The sequence below is a fragment of the Balaenoptera musculus genome, chromosome 15 (genome assembly GCF_009873245.2).
Source record: "Balaenoptera musculus isolate JJ_BM4_2016_0621 chromosome 15, mBalMus1.pri.v3, whole genome shotgun sequence".
Lineage (NCBI taxonomy): Eukaryota > Metazoa > Chordata > Mammalia > Artiodactyla > Balaenopteridae > Balaenoptera > Balaenoptera musculus.
In genome coordinates, this window is record NC_045799.1 from 28,615,678 (window position 1) to 28,636,935 (window position 21,258).

At 48.3% G+C, this 21,258-nt stretch overlaps 1 protein-coding gene across 5 annotated transcripts in view; it reads left to right on the forward strand.

Annotated features, from left to right (window-relative positions):
- Positions 1 to 1,663: 1,663 nt before the first annotated feature.
- The window catches only part of SNPH (syntaphilin), a 41,499-nt gene continuing 21,904 nt past the window's right edge, over positions 1,664 to 21,258 (forward strand). For 3 of the 5 annotated variants that reach the window (XM_036826850.1, XM_036826853.1, XM_036826854.1), the window contains exons 1-2: positions 1,670 to 1,764; positions 2,009 to 2,115. The gene's annotated coding sequence lies outside the window, so the exon portion shown is untranslated. Of the gene's footprint in view, positions 1,765 to 2,008; positions 2,116 to 21,258 lie in introns of all 5 variants that reach the window. The other 2 variants (XM_036826851.1, XM_036826855.1) reach the window with 1 other exon arrangement.

The window sequence follows — 21,258 nt, forward strand, 5'->3', positions numbered from 1 at the left end:
TTTTAGACAGAAGGCCTTATTTCACATGGCTTTTTCAACTACAATTTCCTATTTCTGCCACGATTGCTGTCATGTTTTTCCACAAAGCATAATGTAATGATGGCCATCTGATAGGAGAATTCAGTTTAATTGAATGAGGGAAAAATATTACCAATGCAAAAAAAACTTATAGGCATTTGTTGCAAAATTATATGTATTGTTATAGAGTGATGGATTAACCACAAATCAGATCTACAAAAAAGATTTAACTTTGAAAAGTAACAGTTAATTTAAAATAATAATTTTTTTCATGTACATCGTAAATATTAACTATTTCTCACCAGGGCAGTATTGCAGAGTCATGATATGAAGTCGGTGAAGTCACTTTACAAATACTTCTCTTGGAAAATACAGTTTAGGGTGGAGGGTACCAAGTACAGCCTTGCCAAAAGTAGACAGAGACTTTAGGACTTAAAAGTCTTAAGAGACTAGGATAGCATCTGGCCTTGTGTTCTTATAGAAGACTAGGGCCTGGCACAGTGCATGCTTGCTCTCTCATTCACTTAGTCAATATTTATTGAGCACCTGATATGTGTTAGGCACCATTGTAAGCACTGGGGATATGGCAGGAGACAAAACAAAGTCCCTTCCTTCATGGAGTGTACATTCTAGTGGGGGTAATAATGAAAGACTACAAATAGTAAAAATACAATCTGGTGGTGAAATACAGCAAAACTAGGGCAGAGGAAGTGAGGGAGGAGGGAATCACTATTTTATTTTGGGTGGTCAAGGAAGGCCTCCCTGGGACAGTGACATTTGAGCAGAGATCTGGAAGAAGTGACAGATGGTTTGAGCAGAGGAATGACAGATCAGATAGTTAGGTCTGGTTCAGAAGGAGGGAGCCCCTTCCCATTGAGCCCCACTTCCCACACATGGAGCAGAAAAGAAACCAGGTCCAGAGAGTGAGTTAACTTATCTGAAGTTGCAGGGCTAGAAGTGGAAACGCTAGGCAGAGAGTCCAGTTTTCTTCACTTTTCCCACTTGTTTTTCCTCTTCTTCCCCTGTGATAGTGGGTGGAAGACAGACACAGAGGGGAAAGGTGTATAATAAACACTTACTTTAGGTTGTGAGTGCATATCTTTCCATCTTTCCAATGATTCACCATCTTAATACCTCAAGGAAAAACATTTTTGTTTTCACATATTTAAGATTCTTGCTATCATTTTTCTAAGTAGTGTGAGCGCTGTTTGCATTAAATACTCAGAGGTACTTGATTTGAGGAGTGAAAAATGTTCTCAGAGGAATTCGGATCAAATTACTATTTAAGCCAAGCGTGTGACAGGGAGTAAGACTGCTATCATCATCCGATGTTACAAATGAGAAAGCTGAGGCCCATAGAGGTGAAGGGGCTTGCCCAGGGTCACACGACCTGTCAGTGGGCCAACGTGCTCTCCGCCAGGCCCCGCCGCCCAGCTCTAAGTGCAGGCCGGTGTGGAGGTGGGAGAGGCCCCTACTCCATGCGTGCTGGCGTCTCCTCCCGCGCCCTCTGGAGCAAGACACTAACTATCTCTTTAAGAAGGAAAGTGAAGCGGGCCGCTTACGCAGCTGCCGGCAAGCCGCCGACTGGCTGGTCCCCTCCATCCACCTCACCCTCCCTTCCCCTCCCTCCCTCCCTCCCGGCAGCCCCAGCCCCGGCGAGCACCCAGCTAGCCGCCTCCAGCAGGGGCTCCGGAGAGCAGTTCGGCGGCCTGGGCAGGGCAGCCGAAGCCATGGAAGCCTCCGCAGGTGATGACAGGAACCTCCCGGCCCACCGCCCAGCAGTGCCGCCGCAGCCCGGAGTGCCAAGTGCGGGGTGGGGGGAGGGGAGGCGCGGGCCCCGCAGGGGAGCGGCCGGAGCGCCAGGCGGACAGCCAGCCCTCCAGGCTTTCCGGCCGCGGCGGCCCAGCTGTCAGCGGCCGGGGACTCGGCGGCCCGCTGTCCCCGCCCGCGCTCACCCGCCCCTGTCTGTCTGTTTTCCCCACCGCCGCAGGTTGCTGATCTGGGCCAGGCAGCTGCAGCAGCGACTGCAGAGGCGCTGCGCCAAGCCGGGCCGGAGTGGTGAGAGCCGGCGGGGCTGCGGAGGGCGAGTGGACTCAGGTGAGGAGGCCTCGGCGGAGCAGGGATGGGGGCCTGTGCTGCACCGCGGCGGGCGGCGGCCGGCGGGCGGGGGCTGCTCTCTGCGGTAGAATCCCTCAGAGGGCACCAGCCGAGGAAGGGTTAACTGTGACTCATTCTTACCATCCCTTCATTCCCCTACATCCTTCGAAGCGCCCCACCACCACCACCTAGAAATTCACTAATTAGAGGATGCTGGTGGCAGCAGAGAAGATGCCCAAAGTGGGCTATTTGGAGGATTTTAGGGATCACCCCATTCCTATTTGTTTTCCTCTTACGGCATTTGGCAAACGTTTAAGCCTCTTTCTTTCTTGGAGGAGGAGCAAGAGTACCTGGGGGTGGGGGAAGCATGGAACCCCACACCCAGCCCAAGGTCAAGTGCCAATGACTGCTTCCTTCCCATATTCTCCCCTGAGAAGAACCAGGGCCCTGCAGTAGATCTGGAAAAAAATGTCCATGACCCCTAGAGTAGGAGATCTAAGCCTCAGTCTCCATGGATCCTCCACGGGATGTGATGGTTTCTTCTGCTCCTCAGCAGGGAGCTGGGCTGTTGGGAACACCTACTAGCCTGGGAAGCGCCCATATTCCCTTACTCAGCCCTGCAGATTGAGGAGAGGCCTGGAGACACACTGCCTGTTTCCTCTGCCTTCTCTGCCCATCTGGAGGTGGGATGGGCTGGAGTTGCTTCCCAGAAAAAGGTGATCTCTGCAGGCAGGGTCGGGTAGGGAAAGTGCCAGAGACTGGGGTTCTAGTCCTTTTGCTTGCTCGTAGGCCACAAGTAGCCATCTTAAAATTCTGTAGGTGTGGGTGTCTGTCTGTTAATCTGTTAAATTCAGGAGTTGGATTAGATGGTCCGTACAATTTTAATATGCCATTCAAGCAGCTCTTACATGTCAGGGGGGCATCCCTATTAAAGCAACCCAGAATTTAAACTTGGGTCTATGAAATAATTGGGGTTTCCTCAGTTGATCTTTTTCAACTCGAGACTTCTCAAGTGAAACATTGACTGTGTGGGCCTCGTGGAACTGGAGGTATCAGACAGTCCTATATTGTCAGCTCTGCGCCATCACTGGGATGACCTTTGTCAAGTTACCTCCCTTCCCCAAGCTTCAGTTTCCTCATCTGTAAATCTGGGAAGAAGGGTACGTATCTCAGAGGGTTGATATAAGGATTGAATGAGACATATATGAAAGCACTTAAAATAGTGCCTGTGCCTGGCACATAATAGGTTCTCAGGGACACAGGAGTTGGGAGATAGACTGGAGGAAGAGAGGAGGGGTGGCTGCTCTTAGTCAGGTTCTCTCCCACCTCCCCCACCCCACCGGTCTCTTTTACATCCCTGCGGATGGTTCCCTGCCAGGGGATAATGAATGCTGGAGTGTGTTGGGCTGCCAGGCTGAGGGGCCTAGGAAGCAATCAGGAGGTACAAACATTTCCACTGCAAGGGCGCTGACATCATTCCAGCAATGATGGTCCCAAGGAGGCATATATAGCCCAGCACTGGGTTTGGAAAATCTTGGCATCCAAGGGCAGAGTCCCTAAGGGAACAGAAACATCAGAATCTTGTGTGCTGGCAGGGAGGCAGGGACCGTGGCTTTCTGGTTTCACATGGACCCCACTGCTGCTCCCTTGCCCTCCCAGGAATCTCTCATTAGAATCTCCATGAGACAAGGAGGTCAAGTTTTTGGTGTCTGTATTTTCTATTCTTTATCTTCCCTCCTGCTGTCCTGTTCAGCCTTTCATTCATCTTTTCTTGCTCCAGTTTATTTCAAAGATACATTCTGCCGCTTGACAGCATGATAAAGAAGCCTCCCCATAGGGTGGGGCAGGGCATTTTACTGCTGCGCCATTTGGGCCAAAAGGAATTGTTATGTCCCCACCCGCCCTAAATCCCCATTAGATTGTGAGCTTCTCCTGGCAGAGGCATGGACTTTTTCCTCTCTGTGTCTCCAATCTCGAGCCCATGGCTAGGCATAAAGTGGGTCCTCAGGAAGTGTTGAATCAAATAAGTTGGAGGAAATTATGTCCCTAAGCCAACCAGGTTAGGGAGAAACTGTGAGAATGTGTTGACAGTGTAGGGAAAAGCATTTTAAAGTATAGGGTACTGTGCCAGTTGTTGATTGTCATTATTTATTGCTCGTACTGTTATTATTGCTATTGCCAGGGGCCAACAGTTGTTTTACCTTCTCCTCAAGTCAGGCTTGAAGGGATTAGATGTGCCTGGGGGGTGTGATTCTGTTGACAAACAGATGGTTCTGGCTGGTGAAAGATAAGCATGAAGGGAAGAGGATGGGAAAAGAGTGATTCCAGCCACTTCCTGTGTTTCGGGGAGGGGGCAGATAAGGAGAATCAAACGGGCCAAAATGGACATGTAGCAAAAAATCAGGAGACCCAGGTCCCAGGTCTTGTTCCACCACCACCTCAATGTGTGACCTTGGGCCAATCACACCTCCACTCAAGACCTCTGGGTCTCCAGCTATAAAACGAGAAGACTGGACCGCATGATCCCTAAGGCCCCTTCTGGTTCTGACATTTTGTCAAGTGGATTTTGTTAAATAAAAATGAGACAACTATTATTACTCTCAGTATCATTTATGGAATAGCAGACCATTACATATTTCAGGTGATCCTCATAACAGATTATACCACTTTGAAAGATGAGGAGACTGAGGCTTAGAGAGAGTGACTTGCCTAAGACTGCACAGCTCAAAGTGGCAGACTTGTTATCTGACACCCGGTCTATCTGACTTGAAAGGGTGAGCTCTTGCAAAGGTTTCACAGCCTCCCCTTGTCATCACTGTGAATTGTGTGTACACTTGCACACGTGCATAGGGCTTTGGAGGAGGGAAAGCTGTGAAGGATTCGTGACAAAAGATCAGGCATTTCCCCAAAGGGATTGTTGCAGGGGACTTGCTGGGTTGGAGAGTATGTAAGTCAGTGCTGGAAAGTCTTCCTTGCACTGTGAGCTCTGCCTTGCTGATGGGTGGTGGGTGCCCCTTTACCAAGGAGAACAGCCAGGAGTGAATGACAGTCATGACAGGCACACTTTTTGAGCTCCTCCTATGTCCTGTGCTCTGTTTTACACAGGTTCACGTACTCCTCAGACAATCCTATAATGGAAGCACTACAATTTTACCCATTTTACAAGTGAGGAAGCCAGGGCAGTGAGGCAAAGGATCTCGCCCAGAGTTACACAGCTAATGTGTGGTAGAACTCGAGACAGTTTAGCTGGAAATGCACTGTACTGAGAGTTGAAAAGGCTGCTTTTAGTCTGAGCCCTCTCACTGACCGAGTGATTTTGGATTGGCCAGTTTCCTTCTGCATGTCACAAATGGGCTGGATGCACCTCTGGCTCTAAAGGGCCTAAATGCTGCCTTATCCCAGAACAGGAGTGGAGGGGATTCCTTGTCTAGCTAGACACGTATCAGCCTTTGTTTATTATTTATTTATCAGGCCCTAGACCAAGTGCACAGGATAAAGGAAGGAGTAAGAGGCGATCCCTAGTTTCAAGACGCTCACGGCTAACAGAGGGAGACAAATATCTAAATGTGTAGGTATGATGAACCATCTAGGAGCTGTGATAATACTGATGTGGGTGTAATGGGACAGGGAGGGGGGATGGCCTTTCCTACTCAGTGGGTCAGGAAGGTGAGGGTGATGCCATTTTCTGTGTTGAATTTGTGTGTAATAATAATAATAAATGTTCTACCCAACTTAGGACATTTCCAAACAGTTCTTGGCTCTTGACCCCAGCAACCCAAAAAGTGGCCACAGAGTCTGAGGGACCATCCAAACTCACTCTGTGGCACAGTTCCAAAGGAACCATCCATTTGTCTCAGGTGGGCCTGAACCTTCCCTGTCATCAGAGGCCTCTAGAGGCAGGACTCTGAGGCTCTTCTTGGAAAGCCTGTCTAGTGCCTATAACAATCCAATAGGCTTGGGAACTTCTTCCTCATGTCATTCTTTCACCTGTCTGGAGCACCTGACCCCTGGAGAGCTGAAGGCATTTACCCAAGATTACTCAGCAAGGCTGGGATCAGAACTCTGGCCTAGTGGAATTGCATTTCTGAGCCATATGTGGATCTTTCTACATCTGGGTCAACAGGGACCTAAGGGGCTGTTTCTTCATTTGATGGGCAGCTTGCACTGAGTGGGAGGTTTGATGCAGGTGATGTGAAGCTTGAGCTGAAGGCCCTTATAGAGGATGAGGCCTGTGCTCCCAGGCTGCTTTTTACTGCTTAGTGGAGAGATATTTATGAAGTGTTTGTCACATGCTAGCACCTCCGAATTGAGGTGCTGAGCCAACCAAAAGGGAGCATCTGGGAAGCAGCCTGGTGCAGTGGAAAGAGCCAGCACCGAGGGGCTGGGGACTCACCTCAGCTCTGCCAGGACTCCCTGGGTGGCCTGGGACGAGACTCTTTGCTTTTCCACACTGCAAAATGATAGTCAGAGGTGGTGAGCTCTAAGGGCTCTTCAAGTGCTGACTGGCTAATAATTCAGTAACTCTTCCCTCTGTTCCAGAACCACTTTAGGGGGTACAAGAGTGGATAGGATACAGATAACTGTAACTTGAGAAAGAATGAGATAAATATAACAAGAGGAATGAGCAAATGCTCTGTGAGTTTGCTGGAGGGAGAGGGCTTGGGAAAAGCTCAGTTCAGAAGCCACCTCTTCAAAGATAGGATGAGACGTAGATAGAGGTGGGGTTTTTTTGAACCAGGAGGAGTAGCAGAAACGTGCTGTCATTCTGCAACAAGAAGGCCGTATAGCAGAGCAATGGTCCTCAGACTTAGATTTCAAAGATCAGTACATTTGGGAATGTATCCTAGGTTGGCCAACTTTTTATTCTGCCAGGTAAAGACACATGACACTAGTTCTGTTTACTATTACTATCATATAGTCAGAGAAAGAACATTTTAATACCTTTAGCCCCAAAGTAAGAAGGCTATATAAAATCAGGAAAAAGTATTCCTTCAAACTGAATGCATTTTGCTTTATTAAAAACTCACTGCATTGTCCATACTTTTGCTGCAGACCAGTGTCCTTGTGTTTGGCTCTGAAGTCAGGCTGCTTGGGTTCGAATCCTGGCCAAGTTACTTTTTCTCTCAGAGCCTCTGCTTCCTCATCTGTAAAATGGGGACATGATGCTATCTACCTCATAAGGTCATTAGGAGGTCCGCATGCCATGATAAAACATGAAAAGCAAGGGACCTCAAACCCTGTTGTCTATGTTGGGCTCTTTGGGGATGATAGCAAATTAGAGAGTGTTGCTTGAAAGAGGTGGCTGCCTGCCACCTCTCACTCCCTCTGAGAGTGGCCCGCTCTCACCACTGCTGCCATGCAAGAATGTGGGCCTCATGTTGTCACATCTTCTCATTTGTAAGAAATCTGGATGTTTGTGACACCTCTTGATTTTTTTAATGTGGCCAACTAGGAAACACTTTAAAACGCACCCATTAACGTGTGTCTGTGTCAGGCCATCAGTCTCTGTCCCCTGATGTACAGTGTTAGATGCCAGGTGCGTAGTGCTCATAGTTGTCACCTGAGGATGAGGGCGGAGAAGGGAAACGAGGCTGGAAGTGCAGGCCTGGGCCAGGGATGCCCTGTCTGCAAGGCAAGGGAACATATTACTTTGGCCACTTGTGATCTTCTGCTTCTGGGCCCCCAGCTTCAAAGGCCCAATTAGTGCCCCTTCCCTTCTGGCAACACTGTCAGAATGGAGTCTCTAGAGACTGAGGCCTCCAGGCACCTCTGAGCCCCCTTGAAGCTGTCACTGGTCGGCCTCCCTACCACAGGGTCTCTGGAAGCTTGGTGGGCAGCCTCAGAAGAGGGAACTTGGCTGATGGCGTGTGAAGCCGGCCCAGAAGCCACCTTCGAGAGGGAGGCGGGAGGAGAGGCTCTGGCAGCTCCTCAGCGGGAGAGGCGCTTCCTGTTCTCCGGAAGCCACGCTGGTTCTGCCACCTCTGCCTGGGTTGTGATGAGGTCTGGACAGCAAGTGATCTCTCTGTAGAGAGCCCTGCCACACAGCCCCCACTGAGGAAAAGCTGGGATCTGAGTGTGGAGGAAGCCTGGAGCCTTCTCAGAGAAGGACCTCAGAGGAGTTCCTAATTAGCAGGAGGAGCCCCGCCGACATGCTTTCAGGGCATTCTGGGATTCAGACTAAAGCCACTGAGGACAGTTTACATTTTTGTGGCTCTAGTTAATCAAATATTCATCAAGCACCTACTGTGGTCAGGCTTTATCCGGGCCGCTGTGGGAGAATGCAAAGAAGTATTTCCATCCATTCATTCAGCCAGTGTGTAGAGTGTCTGCTCTGTAAGCAGGCCCCAAGATGTGGTCCCTCCCCTTAGGGAGCTTTTTAGGCTGATAAATATATATGGATGGTACATGGAGCCTGGCTCATAGGAATATTAATAACAGCTGCTGTTTAATTGTGTGCCTTCTGAGTAAAAGATACCAGCCATATAGTACCTGCTTTAAAGAGTGGGTACTGGGATTGAATGGAATCCTCATCTGAAGCACTCAGCACTGTGCCCGCCACACACTGGTGCTCAGTAAAAGGGTAGCTGCATTATAGTTAACTTGGAAAATTGGGCAGATCCAGAAGAAAGGCCAAGACACAGATGGGTCAGAGAAAACAGGACGCAAAACAATTCAGGCCCACTTAGCATATGTTATCCTCATTTTATAGATGAAGACACTGAGGCTCAGGGAGAGGAAGTAGTTTGTTCAGAGTTACACAGCTGCTGTGTAGCAGAGCCTACACTTAAATGCTGGTCAGTTTGGCATCGAAGCTATGTTCCTTCTTCTAAGCCATATTGCCTCTAAAGAAGTGGGTAATGAACGAAGCAATAAAACTACCACATTCGACAGGTGAGGCAGTGCCACCTGGTGAGGTTAGGAGTTTTTATAATTGAGGAAGCTGGGACTAGTGGAAAGAAGGAACTGGCCAGAGTTATATAACCAGGAAGTTGTAGGGTTGGGACCCCAATCTAGGCATACTGGACATGTCTTCCCACACTGCTGGGGCAGAATAGTAGCCATTGAGGGTAAAGATAGTTGTCTCCAGATACTCAAAGTTCAGTCACAGGAAAGAGCCCAGGCTTCCATATGCCCTGAGGGACAGACCCCAGACCAGCACTTACAAGTGCCAGCCAGGGAGGAAAATTTTGGCTCAGTTCTAGGAAGAACATTCTAAATTGAAAAACCATCTAGCAATGAAACAATATGTTTTGAGAGCGAGCTCCTCATCTCGGGGCAGCTCACATAGGTCTGGATGTTCTAGAAGGAATTCTTGCAATGTAATGGGGTTTGGAATGGCTGTGCTTGATAGTCTTACAGTCTAGAGGATCTGGAATTCTAGTATAGGACTGGTCACAGGTGATGCAAGCGGTGGGTACCACTGGCGACCCCAGGAGAAAGGGTAACTGTAGGCTGGAGCTGTCTGAGAAAGCTTCCTGAGGGAAGAACTAGAGCAGGATCTAAAGGGCTGCGAAAAGGGAGAGGAGTAGGACTGGGTAAGGTGAGCAAGTGCTAGGGCGGTGAGCCCGCCAGTCTAGCTGGGCTGTAGGGTTAGTGCTTCTCAGCAAAGGGCATTCCCCTGCTCTCTGGGGCTTTTTAAATGGTGGAAATGGCACAGTGAGTCCTGGGTCTTTCCTCATTAGGAGACTGGTTTGGCACCACACCCCCCTCTTACCTCCCAGCCATCCCTCCCTCCTCTCTTCATTGTACCACTCACCTCCTCCCACCCTCCCTTTCAGAGGTGGCAGACTTTGGACATTGAGCTCCCTGGGAGAAAGGTGTGCCAAACGTGGCCTCTGCAGTGAGGCGAAGCCCGCAGCATCTGACAAAGGCCACCTTCCTCGCATTTGGGGCACAGAGCTGAAGCCAACCTGGGCCTCCTAGCGGCTGCTTGCTGCTCAGGGTGAGCACTGGCTTCAGAGTCAGGACTGGCTCATCTCCAGTTCTGCTACTTGTTAGCCTGGGACCTCAGACAAATTGTCTTACCCCCGGACCATGTTCTCATCTACCAAAGAGGGATCGATCATTCCTGCCTGAAAGGAGAGCGATGATCTGCTGAAAGGGCCGGGCATACAGCAGATGTCCCCACAAATGCCCCTCTTCTGCACGGCCTCAGTCGCTTCTCTGCCCACTGGGTCCCAGCCCTTGTCCAGGTGAATGATAAGAGGGGCACCACCTACCAGGTGCAGGGATGTGTGACTTAGCGCATCCTCCTACCGCTCTGGGAGGAAGGTATTATTATAGAAGAGGAAATTGAGTCACAGAGAATTTAAGCAACTTGTCTGTTATATGCGGCCTAGCTACCAAATATCTGATTCCAGAGCCCACCTTCTCTCCACCCCTTTTTCTCCCTTTGCTTTTTCATCCTCTTTCTCTCTCTATTTCTGTTCTCTTAGGCCTGTGAGTATCTATTTGTCCCTCCTCAGCCCTTAGCTGGGCTCTTACAAGCAAGATTACCAGCCCTGGGCCTGATTGGAGTGAGCCGGCCTAAGAGCTAGAGAAAGGCATTTTGTTACTTCAGAAATGTCCCTAAGGGACCCTTGGTCACGTTCTATCCCAGGTCAGCAGTATTCCCTCCATGGGCCTTTCCTTTCTACCTAAATTACTTTTACTCACCCCAGTTCCCTCTGCCTGAAATTTTCTTCCCACCACTACTGCTATCTCCCCATGTTCCCATTTGTCTCAAGGCCCAGCTCACATGCCATCTTTCAGGGGTCCCTCTTCATCAGCTCCTTCCCAGAGCCCAGGCTCCTAGTCACCAGACCAAGGTCTGTGCTCTCAGAAGACGGAGAACACCTGACCCTGCATGCCCTCCCATTCCCTGCCCTGCAGAGAGCAGCCCATGCTGGGCAGTACCCAGGGCCCAGCCTGGAGCTGTAGGACACCTTGAGCCAACTCTCTGTTTTGTGGCTTCCTTCTGGAAGGAAAGGGGGTGGGGTCCATGCCTGGGAGAGGATGGGCTTCAGAGTTTGTTAGGACTGGCAGGAGATCGCCATTGTAAGGAATCCCAGAGGTTAGCCTTCAGATGAAGGAGACCAGGATCCAAGCCTAGACAGCGTCAGACCCCTCGCCCTGCTCTCTGAGTGGTCGAGAGCAGAGAGCATGGACTTTGCAGTTGGACATGCTTGAACTGCCATTTTCGTCTCGACCATGGACTTACTTTGTGACCATGGGCAAGTCATTTGATTTCTCTGACCTTCTGTTTCCTCAGTAGTAAAAATGGGCATCATAATCATAATCCCAGCCTCATAGGAGCAAAGCTGGGTAGAGAATTAAACTAGATTAGAAATCCCATATGTGTAAAGCCCCCAGCACAGGGTTTAGCACACAGTAGGTGCTTAATAAATGCCAGTACCCTTCCATCCACAGTTAGAAGGAAAGAACTTTATAACTTCTCTAGTTCTCCAAAGGTCCGATACATCTTCAGTTGGTAGTGAGCTTCCCTCTCACTGGAGGTATTCAAACTGGGTCTGGGTGACTGCAGAACAGGAATGTTATTCAGAGAAGTGTAGCTTCAATCAGGTGGATATTGGGCTTTGAAACCTTCAGATTCTTTCCTGCCCTGAATTTCTGCAATTCTGTGAAGACTTTGACTCAGATCTCATTAGTCAGTTATTAGAAATCAGTTGGGGTTCAGCTTGGATGTCTGCTTAGCACGGATACAAGACAGAATCCTGATGGAGTTATGAGCTTTCTCCCAAGAGATGGCAAGGCTAGAAACAAAATCGGGTCCAAGAAGAAGAGTTCTCATAGATCCTGTGAAGGGAACCTGGCTGGTATATTTGGGGCATGAAGCTAAATGTTTAGGCTGAATTTTGGGAAGGCTACGCCATGGCCAATAGCATGAACTGCCCAGGGCAAGGCCTGTGTTTGATTTATCTCTGAATCCCCAGTGCCCAGCGCAAGCCAGGCACACAGGAAGTACTCTGGACGAATAATGAGCAAATGGCAAGTAGCCTTGGTGTTTCTCACAGATGGAATCCTGAGTTGAGAGACTCTTAGGACTCCCCTGGAGGCCAAGTGGCAGTTTCATACTCAGTGCATGTACGTCTGTGTGTCTGTGTCCAGGTCCGTGCGTGTGCCAGGCTTCCCAGAAAGACTCCTCCTGCTTGCTGCTGCCCTGCCTTCTTCTCTTTCCCCTGCCCCTTCCCCTCCTTCCAGCTTTATTGACGTATAGACAACATACATCAAGCTGCACATACTTAAAGTGTACAGTTTGGTAAGTTTTGACATAGTATGTAACCCATGAAACCATCACCACAATTAAGATAATGAACACATCCATCAACCCCCAAAGTTTCCTCTTGCACCTTTGTAATTCCTTCCTCTCATGCCTCCCTCTCCCCTCCCTTGTCTAGGCAACCACTGATGGCTTTCTGTCACTATCAATTACTTTGCACTTTCTAGAATTTGGTATAAATAGAATCATACAGAATATACTTTTTGGAAGGTGGTGGGGGTCTGGCTTCTTTCACCTGGCATGATTATTTAGAGATTCAAGTTGTGTACATCAGTAGTTCTTTCCTTTTTATTTCTGAGTACACATAGTACACCATTGTATGTAAGGGTAAACCATGATTTGTTTTGCCCTTCATCTGTTGATGGACATTTGGTTTTTTTCTAGTTTTTTGTTATTACAAATAAAGCTGCTGTGAACAATTGTGTATAAGTCTTTGTATGGATATACCTTCCTGTTCTCTAGGGTAAATACCTAGGAGTTAAGTGGAGTGGCTAGATCATTTGGTAAATGTATATTTAACTTTTTAAAAAATTGCCCAAGTGTTTCCAGAGTGGTTGTACCATTTTACATTCCCAGCAGCAGCGTATGAGAGTTCTGGTATCTCCACATCCTCAACAGCACTTAATATGATCAGTCTATTTAATTTTAATCATTCCAATAGGTGTATAGTGGTATCTCCTTATGGCTTTAATTTGCATTTTCCTAATGACTAACGATGTTGAGCATCTTTTTGTGTGCTTGTTTGCCATCCATATATCTTTGGTGAATTATTTGTTCAAGTATTTTGCCAACTTTTAAATATTTAACTATTTGGCTGTTGGTCTTAATATTATTGAGTTGTAAGAGTTATTTATACATACTCGATACAAGTTCCTTGTCAAATATATATTTTGCAGCTATTTTCTCCCAATCTGTGTCTTGCCCCAGAGAGTCCTGTGGGAGTTTCAGACTCAGTGTGCATGTGTACGTGTGTGTGTGTGTGTGTGTGTGTGAGAGAGAGAGAGAGAGAGAGAGAGATTGCAGCCTCTGAATTCAGTCCTTCTCTACTATCATGTAGAATCACAGGACAGCACCTAGAGGTACTTAAAATTCGCACATCTCCACAGCTTTCTTTTGCAAACAGGGGGCCTGAGTCCCTGAGACCATGGGGTGTAGCGTCAGAGCCCCCACAGACCTCTGATCTCTAGAGGAAGAGGGCCCATGCTGGGTGCTTTGATGCCTTTGATTCTGGTGACACTTGGTGAGGCAGGTCACCTTTCTCCCTCACCTTGTCTGTACAATGGGCACGACACTGCCTTTCTGTGGGTGAGAGGCAGGTGCAGAGCTCTGTAGCTGATCATCTCAACTCCAAGGACAAGGAACATGTCAGCACCATTTATTGTCACAAAAGGCACTTGGGAGACAGAGGAGGAGGAGCCATATATTCATTAAGGAATGTTTGTTGAGCTCCACTCTGGGCCAGGCTCGAGATGCACTGTCTGGAACAGTGCAGGGCAACCTTCTCTGCTCTGCTCTGGGTGTGTGGAGCCTGGCTGAGGGCATCATTACCTCTTCTGCCAGTGCCCTCTCACAGCTCGCCAGCAGGGCACATCGCTGCTTAAGCCAAACGCCTCTGTGTCTATGTGTCTGTGTGTATGTGTATGTAGACTTAGAAACCCTCAAAAAATGGAAGATAGTGATCCACAGCGGGTGTGTGTAAACAGCCTGTGTCCTCCTGGTATAACAAAAGAGCACGTGCAATGGGGCCACCATGGCGAGAGCTGTGAACTCTGTCTCCTGTGGAGCCACACGTGGGCATCCATGCTTGAACTGAGCTTGGAAGATAAGCAGGTAGAAGAAACTTGGAAGGGCTTTCTAGGCAGAGGGCACTGCATAGGCGAAAGCATGGTGAATCCATGAGGTGAATCAGTGAGGATATTTGGGAAGATGTGATGGCAGAGGCCAGGTGGTCACACAGCTCCATGAGGTGGGGGCATTATCTCCATTTATAGATGGGGACACTGAGGTACCAACTCAAAAGAAGGGTGCCCTCAGGCCTGTGAGTCAGTGGCAGAGCTGAGCGTACGGGCTCCCAGTTCTGTGCTCTCTCTCCTGTGCTGGGCTGTGTCCCAGGGGAGATGGACGGTGGCCTCGAGGCCATTCTCCTGGTACTAGGTTGACTGTGCATGGGGTTCTCAGGTCCCAGATCACCTGGTTGGCTGCCTGACTTCCTTCAGCTCGTGTTTGCTAGCCCTTGACTCTGAACCTGGCCCTGCTCCTGGCGCGTGGGAGACTGAGCCACTGAAGGCGTGATGCCCACTTCTCTTTTGGCCCTCGCAGGCTAAATGACAGCTAGCCGGACTCTCAAGCCCGGGTGCTGCTGTCACAGTGCACAGGCCAGAACTGCCACCGCCACTCTGGATACTTGTATGTTTTAAGCTGGGTATATTGCCAGCCCTGAACAAAAATAGGGTTCTGTTATTAAGGGAGAAGGGGAGATGAACACTGGGTGGGCTTCACCCCCACGTGCCCAGAGGCCTGGGCATCATCACGGTTCTTCCGTCTCCCTGGTTTCCCACGGCCCATCTCTTTCGGTCCCTGTCTACTCCCTAAATTTTTCTCGAAGCCATCTTTACTTCTCTCACTTCCTTTCCTCTTCTCCCGTCTTGGCTTTCCTGGTGCCCCTCCTCATCTCTTCCAGCCCATTCCCAGCAGAGCTGGTACAGGGTTATCTTCTATAATCTAAACCTGACCTTGTCCTTCCTCTGCTCAGAACTTTTCCTGTAGGCTCAAAAGGTGCTCCCCCAGTGCCTGGTCTCCCCTCTGCTCCCCCTTTGTCCCTACGCTGTCTGGTCTCGTGTACCCAGCCCCTTGTATCTCCCCTTCTCCTGCAAGTTTCTGTAATGTTGACCCCCACTCCCTGCACTGAATCTGGAATGCTCCTCCGCAGACAGCTGTGCATCCATCCGCAGAAGCCTGCTCCTGAGTTCTGCAGAGAGACTCCCTCCGTCCTCTGCCCAGGCCCTCCCTGACACACGCTTTGATTACAATTGGGGAGAACCCAGCGCACATAGACACCTGGTAAACATTGACTGAAATGTCGCTGCCACAGCTGCCACACAGATAAGAAGTACTCTGATTAGGAGAGAGGAGGAACTTGAGGGGACCTGCTTCCAATCTTGGAGCTAGGCCACTTTTGAGCTACGTCTCTCCAGGAGGCCTCAGTTTCCCTCTTTGCCATGTGAGGTGAAGACACTTGTCACAAGGCCACAGAGACACAGAAAGACCATCTTTGGTAATTCCTGTTTTGAGCTTGAACTCCTTGCCTTTCAGGAGGCAAGGCTAAGTGCCTGTGGTTTTGTCAAGGGGAAACACAGCTGCTGTGCATATGTTATGGGGGGAGAATCAGCTAGCAACTCAGCCCTTTAGAAAAGCAGTTTGGCAGCATATTCATACTTTTTGACCCTATAAATCTACTACTGGGGATCCTTCCTAAGGAAATAATTCTAAATACAGAAAAATAATTATGCATGAAGATGTCTGTTGTAGCATTCTTCTTGACAGTAAAAATGTCTATATGTTCAACAGAGGGGGATGTTAAGGTAACAGTGATGGACCCATGAAATGGACTATTATACAGCCCATAAAATACTTTTTATAAAGAATATGCCATATCGTGGGCAATTCATAAACCATGTTAAATTTTTTTAAAAGATATAAAGGTGCCTCTCTACCATGTTTATAACTATGTAAAAATAACAAAACCCGCCTCCAAAATAGTTTTTCTTCTATGCTTAGAAAAAAACTAGGAGGAGCAGCAGTCAAATTAATCAGTGGTTTATCTCTGAGTAGCAAAAATGGAGGCTTTTTAAAAAAAAAAATGTGTGCTACTTTTATAGCTATAATAACAACATTCATAAATAGAACTATATTTAACATTTAAAAATTACCCAGTTGGAGCTAATTCCGTGACCTTCTTGGGGTGAATTATTCACTTGTCTCTGGGCCTTGGTTTATAAAATAAGGGAAAGAAATTACTGCTCATTGGGCAGTGTGTGCCAGGGCTCTTCACAAGCATTATCTGATTAAATCTTCGCAGTTGAAACCCTATGTTGCAGATGAGGAAGCTAAAGCCCATGGTCAGTCCTCTGCTGAGACCTAGGTTTTCCAGCTGGATTCTGCTCTAGGAAAAGCCCCTGCTCTGCACACCTTCCCCGGGGGCCCCTGCGATTATGAAGATCTTTGCCTGCTCAGGGGAAAAGGCAGGGCAGAGGGACACCTGAGAGCCCTGTGTCAACAGAGCCGGGGAGGAGTTTATCTTACAGGGTGGGGGAGGCCGGTGTTTGCCCGCAGGTGGGAAGGAGAGCTTTTTGCTGACTGCAGCCAGAGCGGCTGGTTTACCTTTTGGCACCAGCAGCCTTTTCCTGAACAGGATTTGCCCCTCAGCCCAAGTCCCCCGTTCTGCGTTCCCAGCCTCCCTGTGTGTCCAGCACCCTGGGTTCAGAGCTGCAAGGGTTCAAATCTCAGCTCCACCAGTTTACCTGGGGCCTTGGGCAAGTGCCACCCCTTCCCCCCACGCCACCCACCCCCCCCACCCCCGACCTCAGATCCTCTATTTATAAAATGGGGTTGGACTAGACTGGAGATTCCAAACTCCAATGCCAGGCAGCTAACAAACGAAACAGCCCAGGTAAAGAGCACAAGTGCAGGTAAGAACTGGCAAAAAGGGGCCACTCCTCAGCCTCAGCCCATCACTGCCATGCAGGAATGCAGGCACAGAGCTGCAGGATCTTTGGGGTTAAGACAAGCTAAAAATCTGGGTTTCTTTAAGTATGAAATCTCTCAAGTTATAAATGTTGACTGAAATTAAAATACACATACATGCAGGCCAAAGGAGAGTGGTCTTTAGGCACGATACAGCCTATGGGCTGCCAGTTTGGGACCCCTGGAGTTGCCTGTCTCTGAGCACCTTCTGGCTTTGACCTTCTGGTCCCTGGCCTCCTGGCCTCCAGGTGCTCCTCGAGGCAGCGCTGGGCAGAGTGAGACCCAGGCCTGCGAGAGCAGGGAGGCCAGTCTGCTAAGGAGGGGGAGGCCCTCAGTTTAGTTCTCCTGGGCCCCATACATGCCCTGTACAGATACAAGGGCTTAAAAGGCTCTGTCCTGCCGCCTGCCCCAAGCCCTATCCCTATCCCTATCACTGCGCTTGGCAGCTTGACCTGCACAGCCCCACTTTACCATCGTGACAATGATTAACCTCACGTACACATAAGGAAACTGGCCCTGATTATGACAGGCCTGCAGGCACACAGCTCCCCGCTGAGCTGGGGTTTGAATCCAGGAGTGTTTGGCTCTACCCCCTGAGCGCCTGCATTTAGTCCTCACGGCCCCCGGAGGGCTCGGCTGGTGCTGGTGCGGATGGCAGTGTTGAGTACACGGAGCTGAGCACACAGCCGAGTGTGGTTGTATGTGTACTTGTGCATGAACGCAACCGGACCCGTTGTGTGCAAATCTGGGTGCTGGGCACCTGTGCTTAATATAGTCAGTTCTTGTTATTTGCAATAGTGATGTTCTATAAACCAGTTGTGAACCCTGAATTAGTACAAAACCATTGCTTCTGAGGGAAAATACAGAATTAGGTTCCTGGGAGCCTCTGGTCACAACATTTTCATCAACTGATCAGTACATAACCTTGTTTTATTTATTTGTGTTTCTGTTTAAAGACACCTTTAATACACATTGTTGATACATTCACCTTGAATTCGTGCCAACAACACTATAACTCACACCTGGACGAACCTTATCTGATGCTTATTTTCTCCGTAAGGCACGTCACAGCCTTCCTGAGCCTAGGAACACTGGACAGCGCTTCAGCACTATGCTTGCGGGCCATTTTAAATAGCAAAATTACCGCCCCCCCGCACACCAGCAAAGCACAAAATATGTTAAAAATATAGCTCTAAATGGACCACAAAAAGGACACTTGTTTATAGTATAAGAAATGAACCAAGCTAAGTGAAGTGTGTGCATTTTTGATAACTGTGTACTTCTGGAAACTGTACAGTTTAAAATACTATTTTTTAAACTCAATTTTATTTTTAAAAAAAAGAAAGAAGAAAAGAAATGAAACGAGAGGTTGCCTTGTTCCACTCAACTGGGAACATGGGCATCAGGCAACTGAAATTTTTCACCACTCTGTGCATTCCACCCATGACTGTGAAGGAACTGGGTATTGATTTGGGGCTTATGAATAAATGTTAGCAAGTAGATGATTCACAACTACAGAATCTGCAAACCATGAGGATCCACTGAAATGTTGTATCTTTCACTTTTCTCTGAGGGCTGCTGTCAGGATTTGGGGTTGTTGACACAACGAATTGGATTTTCTGAGTGCGGAGATGTAATTTAGAGGGGCAGCTGGAATCGTTTGAGTTCCACTCTCAGTATTACCACCTACTTTCCACGTGCCCTCATGCAAGTTCGCTGGTCTCTGGAGCCTGAGCTTCCTTGGTGGTAAAATGGAGAGCACATCCCCTAACGTGAGGGTGAATTGAGAGGATAAATGTGGAACACCCAGGACAGTGCCTGGCAAGAGGCTGATTAAATGACAGCTTTCAAACTGTGCTTTCATGCTTTCCCTTAAGATGCAGTTTTTAAGAGTTTTGTACTCAAGACCCTGCTAGATACTAAGGATTCGGAAATGGATAAATTCCTGGCTTAACAAATCTAGCAGGAGAGACCAGCCCACCTAAATAGGACGCCATGTGTGAGAAGGACTATAATAATATAACCTAAGTACTGCAAAGCTTTTTTTGCCCCTTTTTTGACTTGCTAAGAAGCCCGCACTTACTTGGGTAGTGATATCAACCCAAGTGAGTGCAGAACCACTTATTCATCCAGCAAATATTTGTTGAGGGCCTGTGGGGTGCCAGGCACTGGTCTAAGTGCTGGGAACTAAATTAAGAACTAAATGGGCAAATATTCTTACCTTCCTAGAGCTTATATTCTAGAGACAATAAACAAAGTACATAAATATATTAGCTGTTGCTAAGGACTGTGGAGAAAATAAAGCATGGGGAGAAAGAAAGAGACCCCTGAAATACAAACTATTATAATATTTCAGATGAAGATTTTGGAGTGGAATAAAGATGTAACATATATGAACAACATTAAGCATAAGACTATTTAGGTGAATAAATAAATACTGTTTATGGAGTGCTTTCCCTATGCCAGGTCCTTGCTAGGCATTTAGCATGTATAACTGCTAATCGTGACTGTACTCATGCACAATATCTGTAATTAGCTCCATTTTACAGATAAAGAGACTGAGGCTTAGAGAAGTAAAGTGGTATTCCCACTGTCATAAAGATAGTGGGTGGTGCAGTTTGGAATTCAAATCCTGGCATATTTGAGCCCAAAGCCATCGTTTCTTTCTGTTAAATTAGCCTCCCAGCAAAGGGGAAAAACTCATTCTGAGACAAAGGGATTTTAATATAGACATAGATTTTTACAGAGTCTCCCTTTGAAAACATTTTAAAATGCTCATTTTAGCTAAATTAAGGGGTGGAGCAGCTTCTCCAGAGTAGGAGGTCTTTTGGGGAGAGAGGTTTATAATTACCCACCCTCTTTCAGCAAGTGTGAGCCATGTTGGGCACTGTCAAAGGCCCTGGATCTTAATGAAGGCAAAAGAATTCAGCTTGATGGGGGAAGTGCCACTGGAAGTCAGTTGGACGGGAATCAGCTGCTGAGGATGGCAGGGAAGCTGGCAGCTGGAGAAAGAAAGCAGGTCTGGGAGGAGAGGTGAAGGATGCTGATTTGGGATCAGCATGGCTCCTGGGCTAAACAGGAGCAGTTGGGTGAGCTGGGCCTGTATCTCCACACAAAGCCCCCAGAAGCCTCAAGAAGATAGGTGAGACTTGGCTTCCAACAGGAGCAGCATGCCCACAGTGGCTGGTGGGATTGGAATCAGCTGGCCCACCTTCAGTCTCATGTCCCCTGTTCCTACAGCTCACATTGTGGCCTTTGGCGAGTCGTCCGTTTCTGCTTAGAAAATGTGGCGGTTGGACTAGATTGTCATGAAATGTCAGGAGAGAGAGCCAGAGCGAGAGAGAATGCAAGAGACAGCATGAGTTTACGTGGTTCCCTGCTTTGGATTCCCAGGAAGATAGAGCTCTCTGATCTCAGATTGGGTGGGGGCTATCTCCATGCAAAGGAGCTGTGGTCCCAGGCAGATCAGGTGACATCTGCACATCCCTTTAGCCCTTTGGTCCTTGTGTTCCATGGGTCCTTCAACCTCATGTCAGCAGAGCACAGCACATACAGGGTAACTTGGCTGAGCTCTGAGGCCACCATCTTTCCTTTATCTTGGGATCCTCCTTGCAGATTCACAATACGCAGTCCTCTATCCCTACAGCAAATCACATGCAATAATGTTTCTTTTAGCATTCATTTTAGGGAGAGCTTTATGTCTCCTGAAGAACTAGTCTGCTTCCCGCTCTCCCCTAACTATAAGAACAAGAAGACTGGGCATAATTTCTCTTTTTGCTTTGATGGCCAGGAAGCTCAGAGTGGAATCTGAACCTCGTTATTGCTGCCACGTTTGCATGTGTGGTCAGGCTGTGGTATTCCCTGCTTCCCCAGGCCTCGGTTTCAATGTATATTTTACTGTGTCATTTGTGTGCTGCCTTAAAATTGGTGAGACTTCCGTTTTACCCTTGGCTTTCCTTCCATGACTTCTTTACTCAGAAAACCGCCTTTTGTTCTTATTTTATCAGACCTCTGCCTGGATTCAAACAGGGGTGTGGGGTGGGGCTGCAGTGCAGAAGCTTTGTCACTGGAGTCAGGAGTTGAGCGCCCAGCCCAGGCTTTGTGCTCCACTGGCTGAGCAA